Below are 20,051 nucleotides of genomic sequence, written 5' to 3'. Positions count from 1 at the left end.
AAATAACAAGACAAGGCGATAGATACTGTCGTATTTGGTGTAAATAAAACACCCTTTATGAACATTTTCCTTGCAGATTATTTTCAACTTGTCTTCGTAGATTTACAAAGTGGGAAAAGGCCATTCCACCTGTGTGCATCGCGGCTAATCAGAGAGCCAATCATTCCAGTCGCAGTTTCCAACTTTGGCCCAAAGTCTCTTGTGTTCTCATGTTCCCAGGGCAAATGTCAATGACTTTATCCTGTGTTCTTAAATGGCACAATAATGGGGCAGATGTTTGACACTTGCACCTCTTTTGAGGAACTCATGCTCATTTTCACCCACAAAGGGAGACACACAGGAAGATACCCCCAAAGCGACAGAGGTCTCCGTTGTGGTGAGCTGGAATTTGAAATGGATAATAGGACAAATGCACGTTTCAAATGTGGAAGCACAGAAGCGACGTCCCGGCAGAACTTCACAGGGGAGCGTAAACGTTGGGCACGGATAAAGTCAGACATTCCCCTCGAGCCAGGTAGGACTCGAACCTACAATCTTCGAATCCGAAGTTAGACGCGTTATCCATTACGCCACTGGCCCAAGAGCCACGCTCCCCGCTGGGAGAATGTCGATATGTAATGCCATTGACTTTCACAGAATCAGAATTGAAAAGGTGAACAAGCAGCGAAGAAAATCACCAACACTGCTTCACTTCGAAGTTTCCAATTTGTGAAGCAGTGTCTTTCACTGGCAAAGGAGAAACATTCGTCCTCAGCTGCCTGCTTCAGGGTCGCCTCCTTCTCTGCTGGAAGTTTCCATCGTTTTATTCGCAGTCCCGACGCGATTTCATGATCCACTCCAGTGAAAACGTGTCATGGAGTCGTCTAAGCAAGACCCTGCCGAAACTCTGCGAGAGACATCTGGTCATTTCGAGCTCAGGATGTGGAATTAGACGAGCTGCGTGACACCTTTTATTGGCGCCGCCACTTCACTGCAAATTAGCGGCTCAAAACGAGCCGTTGTTAGCATCAGCTTGATTTGTACTGTCCTGTAGTGCATTTGCTGAACAACATCAGATAGATCCCATCCGGCCCAGCTGACTTATCTATTTTCACACTCTGCAGTATTTCTAATATCTCTTCCATGTGAACCTCAATCTCTTCTAGTCTAGACGCAAGTATCTCTGTATCTTCCTCGCCAACATTTTCATTATCTATAGCGAACTCTGTCGAAAAATATTTATTTCGTGCTTCCTCTCTCTCCACTGACTCCACACACGACTTCCCACTATTATACTTGATTGTCACAAATTTAACTCTCGTCATTCTTTTAGTGCTCACATACCTATGGAAAGCCTTAGGGTTAACCCTGATCCTATCTGCCAACAACTTCTCATGTCTCCTCCTGGCTCTTCTCAGCTCTCTTTTTAGGTCTTTCCTGATATCGTTGGAACCCTCGAGCGCTCGAACTGAGTTTTCACGTTTTGTCCTAACATAAGAATTCTTGTTCTTCTTGAGCAGGGTTTCCACTTCCTTCGTAAAGCACGGCTCACACGTTCTGTATCTTACTCCCTCCCTGACAGGTACATACTTATCTAGGACACACAGGAGCTTTTCCTTGAATAACCTTCACATTTTTAATGTGCTCACCCCCTACAGTTTCCTACCCCACTCTACGATTCCTTAATCTTACCTCATTGCATCGTGATTTCCCTTCCACCAGCTGTAACTCTTCCTCCGTGGAGTACACCTATCCCTTTCCATCACGAAAGTAAACCTGAGAGAATTGTGATCGCTGTCTCCACAGTGCTCACCTACTTCCAAATCTAAAACCTGGCCAGGCTCCTTACCCAGTACTAAATCGAAAGTGGCTACTTCCCTTGAAAGCATGTCTACATACTGTGTCAGGAAGCCCTCCCGCACACACTGGACAAAAACTGACCCATCTATAGTACTCGTACTGTAGTGATCTCAGTCAATATTTGGATATTGTCTTGAGTGTTCCAGAGTTTTTCATTGTCCCACAGTCCAGATGAAGTTTGTATTCCTCACGTACGGGAGCGAGAATTCTTTCAATGTCTCAGATCAGTTCCTGTGCCGAGAACATCAGAGTCAATGTCCCTTCCTCTACTCGGACTGACAATTTACACTTCTTCAATCTCCAATGATTCTATTTCCCAAAGGGTTTCTCAAGATTTCCAAAGCTGGAGCCTAAATTATATGGTTTGCTTCCTAAACATTTTTCCAACTGCCAACTGACAATATTTTCACAGTAACTCTTCACAATCCTCTGGCTTGCACCATGTCCAGGGATGAGAAGTCCCGTTTGGTGGAGAGAGTTCCTAGGCTGGTGAGTTTCACTTTGGAACAAAGATGGTTAAGTGGCAATTTCCTGCGGTCGTTTGTAATGATGGGAGAGGGAGCGGTGGGGAATGAGCACTCTGACGAGCAGGAGGAAGTGTTGCCAATGACCAGAGTCAGAGAACAGAGGCCAAGGGATGAAAGGAATCTAATGAAAAGCAGCACTTCTGCTCAGGCCGTTCAATAACAACTGCAGAAACCCGATGTGTCGAGCAGTGTATCTGGAAAGAGAAACAGAGATAATGTTTTAAATGTGGAGCATTTCTGATGAAGAACTCGAGTTTCTCAAGTCTAATCAAATTACAGGCCTGGTTTGCAAAACAGGCTTTCAGAACATTGAATAGTCCCAGCAGGAAAGCATTCATAACGTAGTCAGCAGGATTCGAACCTACGTGGGGAAACCCCAATGGATTTCAAATCCATCGCCTTAACCACTCGGCCATGACTACAGACGGCACCGCCCCCTGAGCATTGACCAAATCAGCCGTGATCTCATTGAAAGCTGCCGCTGATGAGAGTTACGTGTTTCCATCTCCATTCATACCTTTGCTGTCATTTGTAAGGTGCGAGACACCAATGTAAAAGAAGAAAAGCACAAAGTTAGGACAAGATATTTGCAGCCAAATTGAGTCAAAATGATTCATTGAAAGGAAAATCACACTTGACAATTTGCGAGATCTCTTTGCGAACATGACCAGCAGAGGTAATCAAGGGAGCTATTGATCTGAGTATTCTTGGACATGAAACAAACAAATTTTAATGACATATTCATTTCTTTTTCTGGCGAAGGAACCGATCTTTCCAGATGCTCACAATGACAGAGATTTTTCCCAATTAAAGAAGGCAAATAAGTCCCATCTCACGCTGACACCATCGTGAGCGCTGCTGTTTCACAATGCCACAGAGTCAGGGTCAATTCCCGCCTCGAGGAACTTAATGTGTGGAGTTTGCACGTTGTCCCCGTGGCTGCGTGCGCTTGCTCTGGTTTTGTCCCACGGTCCAAAAATGTACCGGTTAGTTGAAATCGCCGTGCTAAATTGACGGGGTCAAAGGAGAGGAATGCATTTGGGCTCGGGCGGGTCGGTGTGGAGTTGCTGGGCACATTTTTGCACATTGTAAGTATTCTAATCTACAGTAATCAATGACCAAGGTACAGCGCACGTTGTTCGGTGGGCAAATATGACTTTTCGATTGTTTTTCTTCAAAGTTTCTTCCAATTCAAACAGGAGAGGAAGAAGGGAAATGAATGTCTCCCATAATTCTTGCCTTCTTTTATCATTCACAGGCGGTTTTTTTCCTCTACTTTTTTTTAACACTGTGTTTACTGTTAGTGTTCTTGTCAGCCACACCGGCTGGTTTCCTCTTTCCTCAATGTTCCTCATCTCTACCCAAACACACTTTCCAACCTTATCTCCTGAATCAAAGTAATCTCTAACCATTGCATAATTGCCACGGAAACTGGGCTTTTCACACGCCTGTGTATGTCATTTTCCAATATTAATTGATCGTTTACTGTGTTGCAATTGCGCACGAGAAGAGGAAAACAAAATAGAGGCCGGTGGTCCTGGGTTTCAAACACACGTAATTGCAGCTAAAACGAAGGTTACTGCACACAATGCGATCACAGAAGCATGCAGCGAACCGTCAGGAAGCACACAATAAGTGCAATGCTGGATGTCATTTCCGGAACAGGACGAGAAACACAACAGAAATACGTCTCTTGGGTACTATTTTGGATGTATTTCTCAATAAACTATCGTGTGTTACATATGTTCCATCGGGAGTTACCTCACACAAGGAAGTAACCAGTGCTGCAGACGGTCATATAATCCGAGCTCCAAGTCCCGGAGTCAGAGACACTCAGTCCCCTGCGTGTCCCTGCAAGGAACAGCTGTGCATTGGGTTTACAGGGTAACTGAATTGCATGAATGCGGCTCGATAGTCGTCTGTCTGCTTCTCCTCTATAGTTTTCTGTGCAGTCCCTGCGTGCAATCTTGTCAACTACGTTTGTCCGGAACAAGTCGGGCATTGGTCACTTGTCTCTGAGAGAGGCTGTTGGTTTATGTGTTGTCATAATTCCGAGTGTAAGGAGGAATCTGGCTGTCAGTTCCTAGAAACTTACTTTAATAAATGGAAGCGTGCGTTTTAACTTGCCGTGTGGCATATACTCATTGCAAAGTTTGTGCACTGCGAATCACGTTGTGGGACTATCCAATTTTGGCAAAGAATTTGTGTGGCATTCACGAGTTTCCACGACCAGCTATCCCTAGTAGCAATACGGACAAATGGCAAGAACTACAAATTCGATTAGAGCAGCACAAGGTTAATCTGACAGGGCAAACAGAAGGCAGCCAGAAGATGTCTGGGTGTAGGGCCAACGTACCTTTTCATATGAAAGTCTGTGCATCAGTAGAATCTGGGACCAAAGTAGTCTATGTTGGTTATTCATATTCCAGACAACTTGCGTTGTTCCCCGTTTACTCTGAAAGTGAATAGACATAGCTATTTCACCGTTATTTCGAAAGAAGATCCTGCATTGAATCTGTTCGCCGTTTTTTGATGCTGTGGCGAAAAGGTGGGCAATCGCGATGTGAAACGTTGCTATGCTTTCATTTCCTTCATTACTGTCCAGGTGAGGGAGAAAGGTGATTGGCTCTCTCGATCAGATGGGGGCACCGGCGCATTAATGGCCGAATTTAATCACGGATATACTTGGAAATGTTCACTTTTAATGGTTCGTTGTTGTGTTTTGTTTTATGATACTTGAGCACTTTCTGGGACTTGGCAATACACTAAATCTCCAGTAGGTTTGGAATTGCCTCGCTGTTATTTGTGCGAGCAGTTCATGTCAGAGACGACTCACAGTGCCTCACAGACAGCACTTCAGCTTCGGTGTGTCTGATCATGGTACTGCCTTTTCAGTTTTGATTCGCTGGAGAGCAAAGTGGGTAATGCGATATGTGAGGTATTTTTCTTCAGCCAAAATCTTTGATGGTGAACTTGGGAAAGTGTCAAGAAGAATGGTCATTGGCAGGAAATATCCGGAAAACCATCATCTCTGGATCGGTTAGGCTCATCCACCCTCCAAAAAAAATAGCCAAGCTCGCTGGCTGAGTAACAAACAACATGCGGTTTTTTGCAAATGGTGTATTCAAACCGTTGCCGGTGGCTGGAGCATCTCAGACTTGTCCAGAATGGAAACAAATCTCGTGATCCAACTTGCCCTTCCTGAATAGATAACCGAAATTAATCCATACATTTCTGCCAATATTTGTGCCTTACCTCTCCGAGGTCTTCCTGCCTTTCAGATGCCTTTGAAATGTTGTGAGTGCACCAGACTCTGCCACTAAATGTGGCGATTCATTCCACACACACAAAGGTTCTGTGTGAAAAACATGTGTCCCTCACATCCCTTTTAAATCTTTCCTCTCTCACATTTAACATTTACTGTGTAGATTTGAACTCGCGTGTCTTGTGAAGAAGTGCTCCCTGACTATTTACTCTGTCTGTCTTCCTCATGATTTTATAAGCTTCTGTGAGGCCATATCTAAGCCCTGAAGCTCCTGGGAATCTGACGAAGCCTATTCAGTTTCGTTCTCATGTCCAAGCACGGCAAACCTTGCAAATCCTTGTAAAGGTTTTCTAAACTTACACTTGCAAGAAGTGTGTCCAGCTGCAGCACTTGTTTGACCGCGTGGCCACTCTGGAGCTGCGGGTGGACTCACTGTGTAGTGTCAGAAATTCTGGAGAGTTATGTTGCCTCCCAGGTGCTCAGGCCAGGGATGTCGCCCATCGGCTGAAGAGCATTCGAAAAGGGGATCGTGAACAGCCAGTTGTCTTGGTGCATACAGGCACCAACGAAAACAAAAACGAGATGAGGACCTGCAGGGAGAATTCAGGGAGCTAGGATAGAAATTAAAGAGGAGGACCACAAAGCTAGTAATCTCAGGATTACTGCCAGTGCCGTGTGACTGCCAGCGTAGAAATGAATTTTTAAAAATGGCACGATGAACACGTGATTGAGGAATGGTGCTGCAGGGCGGGTTTCAGATTTGTTGGATTTTGTGACCAATTCTGGGGAATGTGGGACTATAAGAAAATTGACGATCTACATCTGAACCAGACGGGATCGTATGTCCTTTCGGGAGTTTTTGCTACTGCTGTTGGGGAGGTTTTATACTAATGTGGCAGGGGGCTGGGAAGCACAAGATTAAACAGGTCGGTAGGTGAGGTGGAAACTGGAAACGCCAAGAATCTGGAAGCTAGCATTAATAATGGGAAGAGTAGGCAGAGAGCAGATGAATGCAAAAGAACTGGTGGCCTGAAATGCATCTACTTTAATGCGTCGAGTATAGACAGAAGAACTTAGGGTTTAGATTGGTGCCTGGGAATATGACGTTATTGCGATCACAGAGATTTAGTTGACGGAAGGGCATGGTTGGCAACCAAATGTTCTAGGATATAGACGCTTCAGACGGGACAGGGAGGGAAGTAAAAGGGGAATGAGTTGCATTGCTGGTCAGGGATGATATCATGGCTGTGCGAAAGGAGGACACCATGTCGGGCTTTTGTCGTGAGATGGAGCAGTGAAATAAGAAGGGTGAGGTTAGATTTTTGGGGCTGTATTACAGTGAGCGTGAGGTGTAAGAAAGAGTAGTTAAACAGATCATGGAAAGACGTAGAGGCAATAATTTAGTGTTGATTGGAGATTTCCGTTTTCCCAACATTGACCGTGATACTCTTAGCTTCAGAGGTCTGGATGGGATGCCATTTGTAAGAAGCCTCCAGGTGAATTTTCTGGAGCGGTATATCAATAGTCCGACGAGGGAATAGGCCATATTGGAACTGATCTTGGGGAATAAGCCAGGGCTGGTGATAGCAGTTGCCATGGGTGATTTCTTTAGGAAGTGTCCAATATTCTGTAAGTTTTAGAATACTCATTGACAAAGATGAGAGTGGTCCTAAGGAAAGAGTACGAAACTGGGCCAAAGCTAATTATATCAAAATTATGCAGGAGGTCGGAAATGTGGATTGGACACAGCTATTTGTAGGAAAGTCCACAGTTCATATGTGTCAGGCTTTCAAAGCTAGGTTAAATATAGTGCAGGAGAGGCATGTGCCGTTGGAGGCAAAGGATTTGAAAGGCAATATTCGTGAACTGTTGATGACAGGACAATTGTACGGCTCGCCAAGAGGAAAAGGGAAGCAAACATAACGCCTCGGCAGCTAACAACATAATGGTCCCCGGAGGAACATGAGAAGAGTAGGACAAGTATGAAACGAGGAATCAAGGGGGTTAAAAGGGGTCATGAAGCAACTTCACGCTAGCACAATTAAGGAGAATCCTAAAGCCTATTATTCAGATCTAAAAAGCAAGCGGGTAGCCAGGGAAAGGATTGGTCCACTAAAGGAAAATTAAGGAAGGCTGTATGTCGAATCTGAGAGAGTGAGTATGATTCTGAATGATTATTTTGCATCAGTGTTCACTGAGGAGAGGAACATGATGAATGTTGAATCTAGAGTTAGACATTTGATTAATCTGGATCATGTTGACACAAGTAGGGAAGCTGTGTTGGGCAGGCTAGGGGTAATTAATGTGGACAAATCCCCAGGAACGGATGGGATCTATTTCTGATTCCTGAGTGATGTGAGAGAGGAAATAGCTGGGGCCCTGACAGATATCTTCGTGGCATCCTTCAGCACAGGTGAGGGTCTGGCCGACTGGAACGTTGGTCATATTGTCCCCTGTACAGGAAGGATAGTAGGGATATTCCGGATAACTACAGAACAATGGGCCTAACATCACTGTTGGGAAAGTTGCTGGAGAAGGTACTGAGGCATAGGATCTATTCATATTTAGAAAATAATGTGCATATCAGTGAGAGGCATAGAGTTTTTCGGGGAAGTGCCCAACTTGATAGATGAAGGAAAGGCTGTTGATGTCATATACATCCACTTCAGTAAGGAGTTAGATAAGGCTCCCCATGGTAACCAAATGCCGAACTTAAAGTAATATGGTATGCAGGGTGTTCTAGACTGGTGGATAAAGAACTAGTTGAGCAATGGGGGACAGAGAGTGGCAGTTGAATGGAGTTTCTGGAAATGGAGAAAGTTGACCAGTAGTGCTCCACAGGGGTCAGTGTTGTAGCCACTGTTGTTTGTGATATACTTAAATGATCTGGAAGAGAGCACTGTTGCAATGATCAGAAAGTTTTCAGATGACACGAAGATTTCTGGACTAGCAGAAAGTATAAGTGACTGTTAAAGAATACAGGAGGATCTAGATATACTGGAAAGTTGTGCGGAGAAGTGGCAGGTGGAGTTCAAAACAGACAAATGTGAGGTGACGCATTTCGGTCAGTCTAATTCTAGATGGGGTTATACAATGAACAGAAGAGGTTTGGGGGAAAAAAGTTGATGGACAGAGAGATCTGTGAGTGCAGGTCCATTATACACTGAAGTTTGCTGCACAGGTGGATAGAGTAGTCAAGCAGGCATATAGTATGCTTGGCTTCATTGGATGGGGTATTGAATAAAATGGCTGGCAAGTCATCTTAAAATTGAACAATACATTGGTCTGGCCACACTTAGAATACTGTGTAATTTTCTGGTCGCCACATTACCAAAAGTATGTGGATACTTTGGAGAGGGCGTGTAAAATGTTTAACCAGATGTTGCCTCATATGGAAGGGGCAATCTAAGAAGAGAGGTTGAGTAGGTTAGGTTTGTTTTCATTGGAAAAAAGGAGTTTGAGCGAGACCTTTTTTGAAGTTTACAAAATCATGAAGGGTACAGACAGGGTAGATAGAGAAAAGTTTTATTTCCCAGGTTGAAGGATTAAAAACGAGAGGTCACGCTTTCAAGGTGAAAGGTGAAAAGTTTAAGAGGGATACTCGCGGCATCTACTTGACACAGCGGGTGGTGGGTGTCTGGAACGCGTTCCCAGCAGAGACGGGAGAGGTAATCACGGTAGATATATTTAAGAGGCGTCTGGACAGATGCATGAGTAGGTGGGGAGCAGAGGGATACAGATGCTTAGGAATTGGGTGACAGGTTTAAACAGTAGATTTGGATCGGCTCAGGCTTGAATGGACGTAGGGCCTGTTCTTAGTCTGTACATTTTTTTTGGTCTTTCTTCTTAAATTATGCCAATTTCATTACAAAATTTCCGAGGTCTAAGTGCCTGAAGTGAATCCATGCTGAAACACTAGTCATAATAAAGCTGAGAGTTGGCTGTCATGTAGTAGCGTGGTCGAGCGGTCTAATGTGCTGGTATTTAAGCCTCAGTTTCTATCGAATCGTGGCTTCGAATACGAGCATTGAAAGTGAGCAACGATGTAGGTGAGAAAACTGCGCATGTGTGGATGCCTTTTAATTTGAGTGTTTGCAGATCCTCAGTGTGCTTACCCTCTCGGTGATAAAATCAGCGACCGTCTCTGAAAACAACGCAAGTTCCTGCTGTCCGACAGATCCTCATATCCCGTCGATAACTTTGCTTTTGGATATCTGCGTTGCCAGTTTCTGTATCTCAAATGGTCAGCGCAGTTGGCTGAAATGTTGGTGGTTCGAGCCCAGCCAGGGAACAAGCCTCAAATATTTCAGCACAAGCATTTACCCCGACCATGTATTGACATTATAACCGGGAAAACTCATCCATGATTCACCCCACGTCCGCAGGGAGCGAGACGGTGACACGCAGTAGAATACGACATCACTTTCTCCAAGCTCCCGATGCCAACAGAAAGCGGCCACTGCAGCTTCAATCAGCGGCTTTCTGCCAAGCCATGGGAAACAACTCGTGGAAACTGCTGCCTCAGTAACAGCTCATTCCGTGTGAAAGGAGCAAAACTTTCACTTTAAATTGGAAAGGGCTTCAGGACATTGGAACGTTGCTCCAGTTCTTGGAACGTGTTATAAATAAAACTCCTGACTTGAAAATAGGAAGTGGTAAAGGTTTTAGGTAGAAAGAACAAATAAAGTGTTGATTGAGACGACTCTGTCTCGTCAGCAGATGGGAAATGCCCAAAACTGTAAAGGGAAATGATTAGGTTTCCTTTGGAAATTTCCCGACTGATTTACTGTCTGCCAGAGAGATTGGAAATCACATCAGCGACATAAAGGTGAGGGTAAAAATGTGAAGATATTAAGGTTGAATCTTAAATCCCGGGACAAGTGCGGAATAGATTGTAATGCTTTGAAGGAATAACTGAAGTGAAAGGTGTGAATGATATTTTTGTGATTAGGAAGAATGAACATGATCCTAACAAATTGCTGATGAATTATGCTCGCAATGTAATAGCAAACGAATCCACAGTGCACCGTGCTTGGTTAGCTCAGTCGGTGCAGTGTGAGATGCTTAATCTGAGGGTGGTGGTTGCAAGCCTCACAATGGGCGCTTTTACTGCTTAATACAATTCCGGCTCTTCGTTCCACGTGCAGTATTGCAACCCTTCGCAGGGGAATGTTCTTGCTGCTTTCATTGACACATTTGTCCACCTGCTTTTGATTACACGTCGGTTTCTGAGTGAACACTGTTTCCATTTTCCTGGTGGCGCCAGAGACAACTTTATCAGTGCAGCCGAAAATACAATGAATGATGTCCGTTTGAAAACGTGAGGTTCCAAACCAACCGTGCACCACCCAAATTGTTCAAAGGCACGGAAAGCGAATGGCCACTTACGAGGGGTCTGACAGAGACGGATCAATGTCACATGGGTCCTGAACCAATTTTCAGTGATTCAGATCGTTCTGATGGAAACCGAAGGGTACTCGCCCTCAACGTTTTGCAATTGTTCTTCTTGTGTTTAACGAAATGAGCAGTATATTGTCAGTAACGAGAGTATAGGTGCGGCAGGATCGTGAGGTTTCAGTGTGGGACATAGACACAGTAAGTCAATTATCCCCAGAGCACGGGAGAGCTGTTTGGTCCAGGATCACTGCCATCTTCTGTTTCTAAACTAACAAATGAAATTACTGGAAACTCTCAACAGGTCTGGGAGCATCTTGGAAATATAAATCGATTTAAGACTTCGGGACTAGTGACACTTCTTTTCCATGTCCATCTCCACCTGCTTTTGCACACTCTTCCTTTTTATTGAACGTCTCCTGACTTCCAACTTTACATTCAGCTTCTCTTTTATTACTTCCTCTCCAACAATTTTCCCAGTCTCCAATTTTGTATCAGAACTGTTCCATCTTTCACATTGCCCAGGACTTCGAACTGAACAAATAACTGTTCCTATTTCCTTAGATAGCAGATGGCCAGAGACTGGAAGGCAGTGTGGTTCCGAAAACTCATCCATGATTCACCCCGCATCCACAGGGAGCAAGACAGTTACACGCAGCAGAATACGACACCATGTTCTCCAATCCCCCGATGCCAATTGAAAGCGGCCACTGCAGCTTCAATCAGGGCTTCCTGCCAAACCCTGGGACACAGCTCGTGGAAACTCCTTTCTCATTAACTGCTCTTCCCGTGGGAACGGAACAAAACTTCCATTTTAAATTGGAAACGGCTTCAGGAGATGGGAAGGTTGTTCCTGTTCTTGGAACGTGTTATCAACAAAACTCCTGTCTTTAAAATAAGAAGTGGTAAACATTTTAGGCAGGAAGAACAAGGAAAATGTTGATTATGAGGACTCTGTCTCGTCAGCAGATGGGAAATTCCCAATACTGTGGACTGAAATGATTGGATCTCCTAAGGTAATTTTCCGACTGATTTGCTGTCTGCCAGAGTGACTAGAAATCACTTCATATGAAAATATTCGGGTTGAATCTTAAATGCCGGGACAAGTGTTAAATAGATTGTAATGTTTTGAAGAAATAACAAAAGTGAAAGATGTGAATTATGATATTTGTGATTGGGAGGAATGAGCTGGAACTTTGCAAATTGCTGTGCCAGGTGAATTGTGCTCAGAATAAAATAGCAAACTAATTCGTCGTGTGCCAAGCCTGGATATCTCAGTTCGGTGAAATGTGAGGTTTTTAATCAGAGAGTCGTGCGTCCAAGCTCCATAATAGTCGTTTTCACTGTTTAATAGAGTTCCAGCTCTTCGTTCCACATGCAGAACTGCAAACCAACGCTGGTGGAGCATTCTTGTTGCTTTCATTGACACATATGTCCTCCTGCTTTGATCACATGTAGGTTTCTGAGTGAAAACTGTCTGCACTTTACTGGAAGCGCCAGAGACAACTTTATCAGTGCAGCTGAAAATACTATGAATGATGTCCATTTCAAAACGTGAGATTCCACTACATCCGTGCACCAACCAAAGTGTTCAAAAGCAGAGAAGCGAATGGCCATTTGTTAGTGGTCTGACAGAGATGGCTTAATGTATCATTGGTCGTGAACAACAATTAACTGATTTAGAATGTGCTGATGGAACGTAACGGAGCTCTTCCCGAACGTCTTGCAATTGTTCTTGTTGTGTGCTCATGTAAGTTGATGTATTGAACAGTTTATTGACAGTAACGAGGGTAGGGGTGGGGAAGGATTCTGAGGTTTCAGTGTGGGACAAATGTGATCTGATCGAACGGGTAAGTCAAATATTCCTAGAACATTGGAGAGCTGATTGGTCCAGGATCACTCCCATCTTCTGTTTCAAAATCAACAAATGAAATTTCTGGAAAATCTCAGCAGGTCCGGTCGCATCTTGAAAATGAAAACCGAATGAGATTTCGGGACTGGTGACACTTCTTTTTCCATCTCCATGTCCCTCTGCCTTTCTACAAACTTCCTTTTTATTTAACTTGCCCTGACTTCAAACTTAATATCCAGCTTCACATTTATTGCTTCCTCTCCAAACATTTTCCCAGTCTCTAAAATTGTATCATGCTTGTTCTATCTCTCACTTTGCCCAGGACTTCCAACTGAACAAATAACTCTGTTTCTATTTCCTTTGATACCAAATGGCCAGAGATTGGAAGACATCGGAGGACGGTTAGCGCTTTCAGAATATCTGGTCTGCTTCACCATTCGATCTTGGCTAATATCGTTCTTAACCCCATTCTCCAGTCCTCTCCCTGAACACTTACTCCCCAGTCTTAGGATCCAGTCTTTTTCCCAGAGTGGGTCCTCATCCGTCCCAAAACCCTCCACATGTGTTGGCAGCTGTTACACCGTGTCTACGTGTTATCAATCTCAGTTTCATTGATTCTCGGCAAACACGAACTGTTCTGAGCAGCTCGATCGGGTCTCTGGCCCCACTGTGATCCTGTGGTGGAGCAGTAATCATCTTCATCTCCTACGGAAAGGATCGGCGCTTCAAAAAAAAACGGACAGAAAGAAAGATAGGCTTGTGTGTCAAGATATGTGGAGGTAATTGCTTTCTGACCCGGTCAGTAAACCTGACTCTGTATATCCCCGCACATTTTAGCTGTTGTGGTGAAAGGGAATATCAGTCCAATTAATTTCCATCTTCGCTTTAATTCGATATGTATTCTTCCTTGTTCTGAATATGCAGGGATGTTTCCAGCACTGATGGTCACCATTTCTAAGAGTGCATGCCACGAGCCCTGATATTTTCTGGAGAGTAGCAGTATCAGTTTGTGCGAAAGTGGCCCAGTACAAAGCTTAGAAGAAACATTGTTGTTCCCTCTTTACGGACGACAATCTTTCATATCATGATTGATGGGGCTTTATTGCATACTCATCAGCAAGCCTTGTTTTGAATTTACTCGCCCAATACTACTGTAGCGGTGGAAAGAATATCATTCCGAACACCTGCTGCGTGAATTTCATTTTCAAATTTCTATTCGCAGTGGTCCTTGATATGTGGCGATGTTTCTATCACTGCTGGCCATCCTGTTTAAGAGTGCAGTTACATATGTTCCTCTGTCTTGGCGCTGCAGGCAAAATTGTCTGCGCCTTTTCAGCCAATATTTCCTGGACATTTCAACATTGAATTCTTTATTTTTTTGATCATGTCCACTTTAAGGACACAGTTACCGGGCACTGATCCTTTCTGTAACAACAGGACCGCATTTGCTTTACATGCGAAGGTGGCCTGGATCAGTAACAAGGAGAACATTCATTTCCTCCTGTCACAGAGAACACTGGATTCATGATGTTAGTCTCTGTCAAATGCATCCGAAAATGTGCTCTGAAAGCTTCATTTGAACGCTGTCTGGCGTTTCTCAACGTGTGTCAACCAAAACCAGAAATCGTCATTCATAGTTTGGAACAGTTCACATATTCGAGTTTCGAAGTAGCAGACACGGATACAGTTCATTAAGAATGAAAAGATTTACAGGCACAGATGAACTATCGTCTCTTGTTCTCATACTGTGTCTAATATTACCGTGTGGCCTGAAGTCTAAGCCATGTTGTAACTGAATATGAGGAGATCACAGACAGGCTGCCAAATGACAGTATGTACTTTGTTTTCTTGTTCTCACAGAGTTCCAGGAAAGTATGACAGCGAGGGAGAGGATTGCAAGTCACGTGCAGCTCTGGTGAAATACCTTCTGTCTGATTCAGTCATCAACAAGAAACGTGAATGCGACTAAAGCGGGACGCCTTTTCACAACTCGAACAAAGCGCAATCACGAACAGTGACCACTTCTTTGACATCTCAGATCGCTTTTGACCTTCCCTAAATATGTATAGGAACTAATTTTTGCACACCTCAAAGTGAGAACTATTTGATTTACCGACAATAAATGAGTCACATGTCTTTGATTCCCACATATGTTTCTAACTCAGCTTGCAGCCAGGTGGCAGTTGTTCATTGCTCTGCTGGATAATGCACTATTATGGAGTAATAACATGAAAGTTGGAACTCTTATTGGCTCTGGGTTTCGAATAATCTTGCTACGTGTTCTGCCATTCTCGGATTCCAGTGATAAACCAGTTTTTCAGTTCATCTGAGCAGCAGGAGAGTCGGCGTTTCTGGCAGGAGCAGAATTCATCATCTCCAGTGATCACTTTATCTGAGGAGAGAGAGTGAACAACGTTTCACACAGCGACTAATCGGAATTGCATTCCGTTTCAGCATGGCGACAGATATGGGCTAGCAAATTCAAAGCCATAGTTTCTGATGAGAACAACAAGTACGACCGCTCAGATAGAGCAATTCCTTCTCACCGCTTATTCTGCAGAACTGGTACAGTTGCTGTGAGTATGCTGCATGGTATCATCAGGTACATGCTCTTGGGTTTCTGGTTTTGGCCTGTGTGCTCGCGTGGCTGAGCATGCTGAGACTCTGATTTCAGATTCCACTTCTTAAGAAGGCTTGTGTTTGTATCCCAGCGCGGCCACGTGTGCTAATGGATTAATCTGGCAACGTTTTGCAGGGATGAGTTTTGTTAAAGTTGAACAGAAAAAGTAGTCATTTCTTCGAACCCGGCTGTGATGTGGCACAGCAGAAAACAACCAACATGTCAGTTCCCACGCTGGTTTCCCCTTCTGCTGTAGTTGTCACGTTCCCCTCCAGCTCGAAAGGCCACCAGTATAATATGCGACTCAAAAACAGGCTGCGCCAAACTTTCATATTCCAGACAATTTGCATTTTTCACCGTTTCTCTGAAAGTGAATGGAGATATTTATTTTACTGTTGATGTGAAATTAGGTTCTACATTGAGTCTGCTCGCAGTTTTCTGTTGTTGTTGCGAAAAGGAGGGAAATTGCGATACGAAACTTGGTTACTTTTCCATAATTTCCTTAATTTCTGTCCTGATGAGAGAGGCTGGTGATTGGTACTCTCGATCCGGTGGAGACATCAGCCCAATTGTTCACCTCGTCTAATCGAGACTGTAATTGGTAATCTTCACTTTTAATGGTTCATTGTTAGTCAGTTCTGATTCATGTTACTTGAGCACTTTCCTGGCAGTATTGGTGCTCTAAGGCGCCAGTACGTTGAAAGCACCATTTGTAATTGACTCGCTGCAATTTGTGTGAGCAGCTCATGACCCAGACGACTCGCTCTGCCTCACAGACAGCATTCATGAGTCCGTGTGTATGAAAATATGTTCTCTTTGTCAGTTCTGTTTCTGTTCATGAGTTGTCAGTTTTTGGTTTCGCTGGAGACACACACACAGACAAAGACCCACACGCACACATATATTTTGTGTGATGATTTTTTTTGGTACTTTCAGAGTTACATTGTACTTTGCTCAGAAACTACATACATTCATGTAGAACTCTGAGCTCAAAAACTGCATGAAATTACGTAAAACTCTGTTATCTCACTTTTTGGATTGGAATCAATCTAAACATCAGGTCATAGACAGAGAACGCAGGGGCTAACGCCTTCAACATATTGTCTAGCTATTACCATTGTTAACAGCTAACCCGAGAATGCAACTTTTAAAAAAAGACTTAACAGACAATCAATTCTTCAATGTATAATTTCAGTTACATCACACTGCAAATCTTTGCTATAAATTCTGTGTTACGATCGAGCCCTCCACAAACACCTAATGAAGGAGCATCGCTCCGAAAGCTAGTGTGCTTCCAATTAAACCTGTTGGACTATAACCTGGTGTTGTGTGATTTTTGACTTGGTACACCCCAGTCCAACACCGGCATCTCTGAATCACAACTTATTCCCGACAGCTTGCAAGTGTTCCCTTAGAAACTGCAGCTTTTGGAAACGTATTACTGGGACAAAGTCATTGCTCAATGTGATGGGATGCACCGTCAATCCCTAATTACTCGAGAGATTGAGATTTTGAGTTACTCCACAGAACCCTGGATGTCCTCAGTAGCGGGGTACAGGCATGATGACATGAGGCAAGGATTTGGATGAAGTGACTTTGAAGAAGCAGCGAAACATTTTCAACTGGGAAACACGAGAACCTTGGAGGGGTAATTGCGGTGATAGCTTTCGCTTGTATTTTTGCCATTGTCCTTCCAGACAGATGCTGATAGATCACTGAATTGTTCTGGCAGGATCCGTGTGTGTGTTCTGGGTGCAACCAGGATTTAGTTTTCCTTCGGATAATTCACAAGAAGAGAATTAACTCTTCATTTCCTGGCATGGAATGAAAGCCTGTTCTGGGCAATGCAAACTCAGACTCGTATGCAGGGATGTCCATTGATACTGCAGTAGCCTTTGGGACCTGTACAAACTCTCGTGCCTGCTCTTCACGTCATAATCGTCTTCGTCAGCAGTGTTTCTCTCTCCAAGTTTCCAAGTCGGTTCATATTATCACCCTTGGTTTCAATGTGAAGAAGGCAATGCTGTGATAATCTGATGTTGTTCAGCAGATATACTGCAGCAAGTTAAGTAAAGACTGATGCTGACACGAGCTCGTTTTGAGCTGCGCTGATGTGTTGGCAGCAAGAAAGGCAACGTTCAACTCGCCTCATTCCGGATGACGGGCTCGAAATGACCAGTGGTTTCTCGCTGAATTAGTTCAGGCTCTGGAATGTAAAAAACTTCAAGTATGAAAGTACAGTGAAAGGAAATGTTTCACAGAGTGGGGCATTCCAAGTGAAACAGTGACGGAGATTATGTTTGCTGATTTTTCACCTTGTGAAAGCTGTTTCCCTGATGTGGACGTTTACATTGCCTATAGACAAACTGTCACAGCCAGACCTGGTCTTTGGGTCAGTGACGGAATTGGTAACACGCCTGATGTCGAATTAGGGGATTGTCGGTTCGCATTTAAAATCACGAGGATGCAGCGTGCTAGTCCATTCCTGTTGTCTGTCAGGAACGGAAGGGTTTGGGTTTTCGAATTTACAGTTTCTTTCGTCCACTTCAAATTCTAGCTTAGAGCAACGTCTCTCATTGTCTGTAGAACTGGCTTTGGTTTAACCAAAAGCTGCCTATTGGCGGTGGAACTTGCATGTTGGAGCGGACATCTGAAGTGAAGCCCAAGGAGCTGGTCAAATCCAGAGAACTCTGGACTCTCGGGGAATGTGTCTGTGTGTCTCTTTCTGTGGGAGACACGACGTGGGTAATAACACAGTGTGACTATGTCAAACGTCAATCCCATTGTTGTGTCATCTAAGATCAAAGTGAGAACCTCACTGCCATTTGCACTGGAAACATCAGAACACATAAGGTTATGGACCAAAGCTGGAAACTGGGAATTGAATAGATGAATGTCTTTAAACCAGACTGCACCATGGGCCAAATGGGATTTTCCATTCTGCAAAACTTGAAGACGATTAGAAACCCATCTGCAGTGAAACTGATCATAAATAAAATGGAAAATCCATTTCATTGAGAATAAGTGCAAGAGCGTCTGTCTTCATTCCGTGTAATCTCGTAGTTAGGATTTGGAATTCTAACCGCAGTCGTGTTGGTTCTATTCTCGGACAGGGAATGCATGTTTTATTGTGCAAATATATCGTGGTACCAATATTTCTTACCACTGGTCCGAACCTGGTAATGCTTGGTTTTGTGCCAGGTTATCAAAAATCAAAAAGATACAGGTTTTGGAAATATGAACTAAAAACGAGAATTGATAGAGAAACACTCTTCAACTGGCAACATCTGTGGAGAGAAACAGGTTTTTTTTCCTTAAGATGGACAGGAAACAGGTTTGTTATAGATTTCTAGATTATACTGTTGGGAAAATGATAATCTTACCTGTCGAATCAGGATATTTGTCAAAATCACTCTTGAGCTTACAAACATCGAATTTACAATCTTAAAAGGACTTAATCAGCTGTCATGCTACTTTCATTTTCCTGAGCTGGTGGAAGGCTATGTTTCAATGGCCACTTTTTGGATTGAGGATTGGCTGTCTGACAGAAGGCAGAGAGTTGGGATAAAAGGTTCTTTTTCAGAATGGCAGCTGGTGACGAGCGGTGTCCCGCAGGGTTCGGTGCTGGGGCCACAGCCGTTCGCATTATATATTAATGATTTGGATGAGGGAACCGGGGGCATTCTAGCGAAGTTTGCCGATGATACGAAGTTAGGTGGACAGGCAGGTAGTACTGAGGAAGTGGGGAGGATACAGAAGGATCTAGACAGGTTGGGAGAGTGGTCCAGGAAATTGCTGATGGAATTTAACGTGAGCAAGTGCGAGGTCTTGCACTTTGGCAAAAAGAATAAAAGCATGGACTACTTTCTAAATGGTGAGAAAATTAATAAAGCCAAAGCACAAAGGGATCTGGGAATGCTAGTCGAGGATTCTCTAAAGGTAAACATGTAGGTTGAGTCCGTGATTAAGAAAGACAATGCAATGTTGTCTCTTATCTCAAGAGGGTTGGAATATAAAAGCAGAGATGTACTACTAAGATTTTATAAAGCTCTGGTTAGGCCCCATTTGGAGTACTGTGTCCAGTTTTGGTCCCCACACCTCAGGAAGGACATACTGGCACTGGAACGTGTCCAGCGGAGATTCACACGGATGATCCCTGGAATGACAGGTCTAGCATATGAGGAACGGCTGAGGATACTGGGATTGTATTCGTTGGAGTTTAGAAGATTAAGGGGAAACTTAATAGAGACGTACAAAATAATACATGGCTTGGAAAAGGTGGATGCTAGGAAATTGTTTCCGTTAGACGAGGAGACTAGGACCCGTGGACACAGCCTTAGAATTAGAGGGGGTCATTTCAGAACAGAAATGCGGAGACATTTCTTCAGCCAGAGAGTAGTGGGCCTGTGGAATTCATTGCCATGGAGTGCAGTAGAAGCCGGGATGCTAAATGCCTTCAAGGCCGAGATTGATAGATTCTTGTTGTCTAGAGGAATTAAGGGCTACGGGGAGAACGCTGGTAAGTGGAGCTGAAATGCGCATCAGCCATGATTG

The 20,051-nt window shown here is 43.9% G+C and overlaps 1 non-coding gene across 1 annotated transcript; it reads right to left on the bottom strand.

Annotated features, from left to right (window-relative positions):
• Nucleotides 1-2,706: 2,706 nt before the first annotated feature.
• trnas-uga (transfer RNA serine (anticodon UGA)) lies at nt 2,707-2,788 on the bottom strand. Its single transcript has one exon. It is a non-coding gene; the product is annotated as a tRNA-Ser (tRNA).
• Nucleotides 2,789-20,051: the final 17,263 nt, after the last annotated feature.

This window comes from Chiloscyllium punctatum, chromosome 29 (assembly GCF_047496795.1).
Source record: "Chiloscyllium punctatum isolate Juve2018m chromosome 29, sChiPun1.3, whole genome shotgun sequence".
Lineage (NCBI taxonomy): Eukaryota > Metazoa > Chordata > Chondrichthyes > Orectolobiformes > Hemiscylliidae > Chiloscyllium > Chiloscyllium punctatum.
The sequence above is the reverse complement of the archived record's forward strand: the minus strand, read 5'-3'. Positions and strand labels throughout refer to the sequence as shown.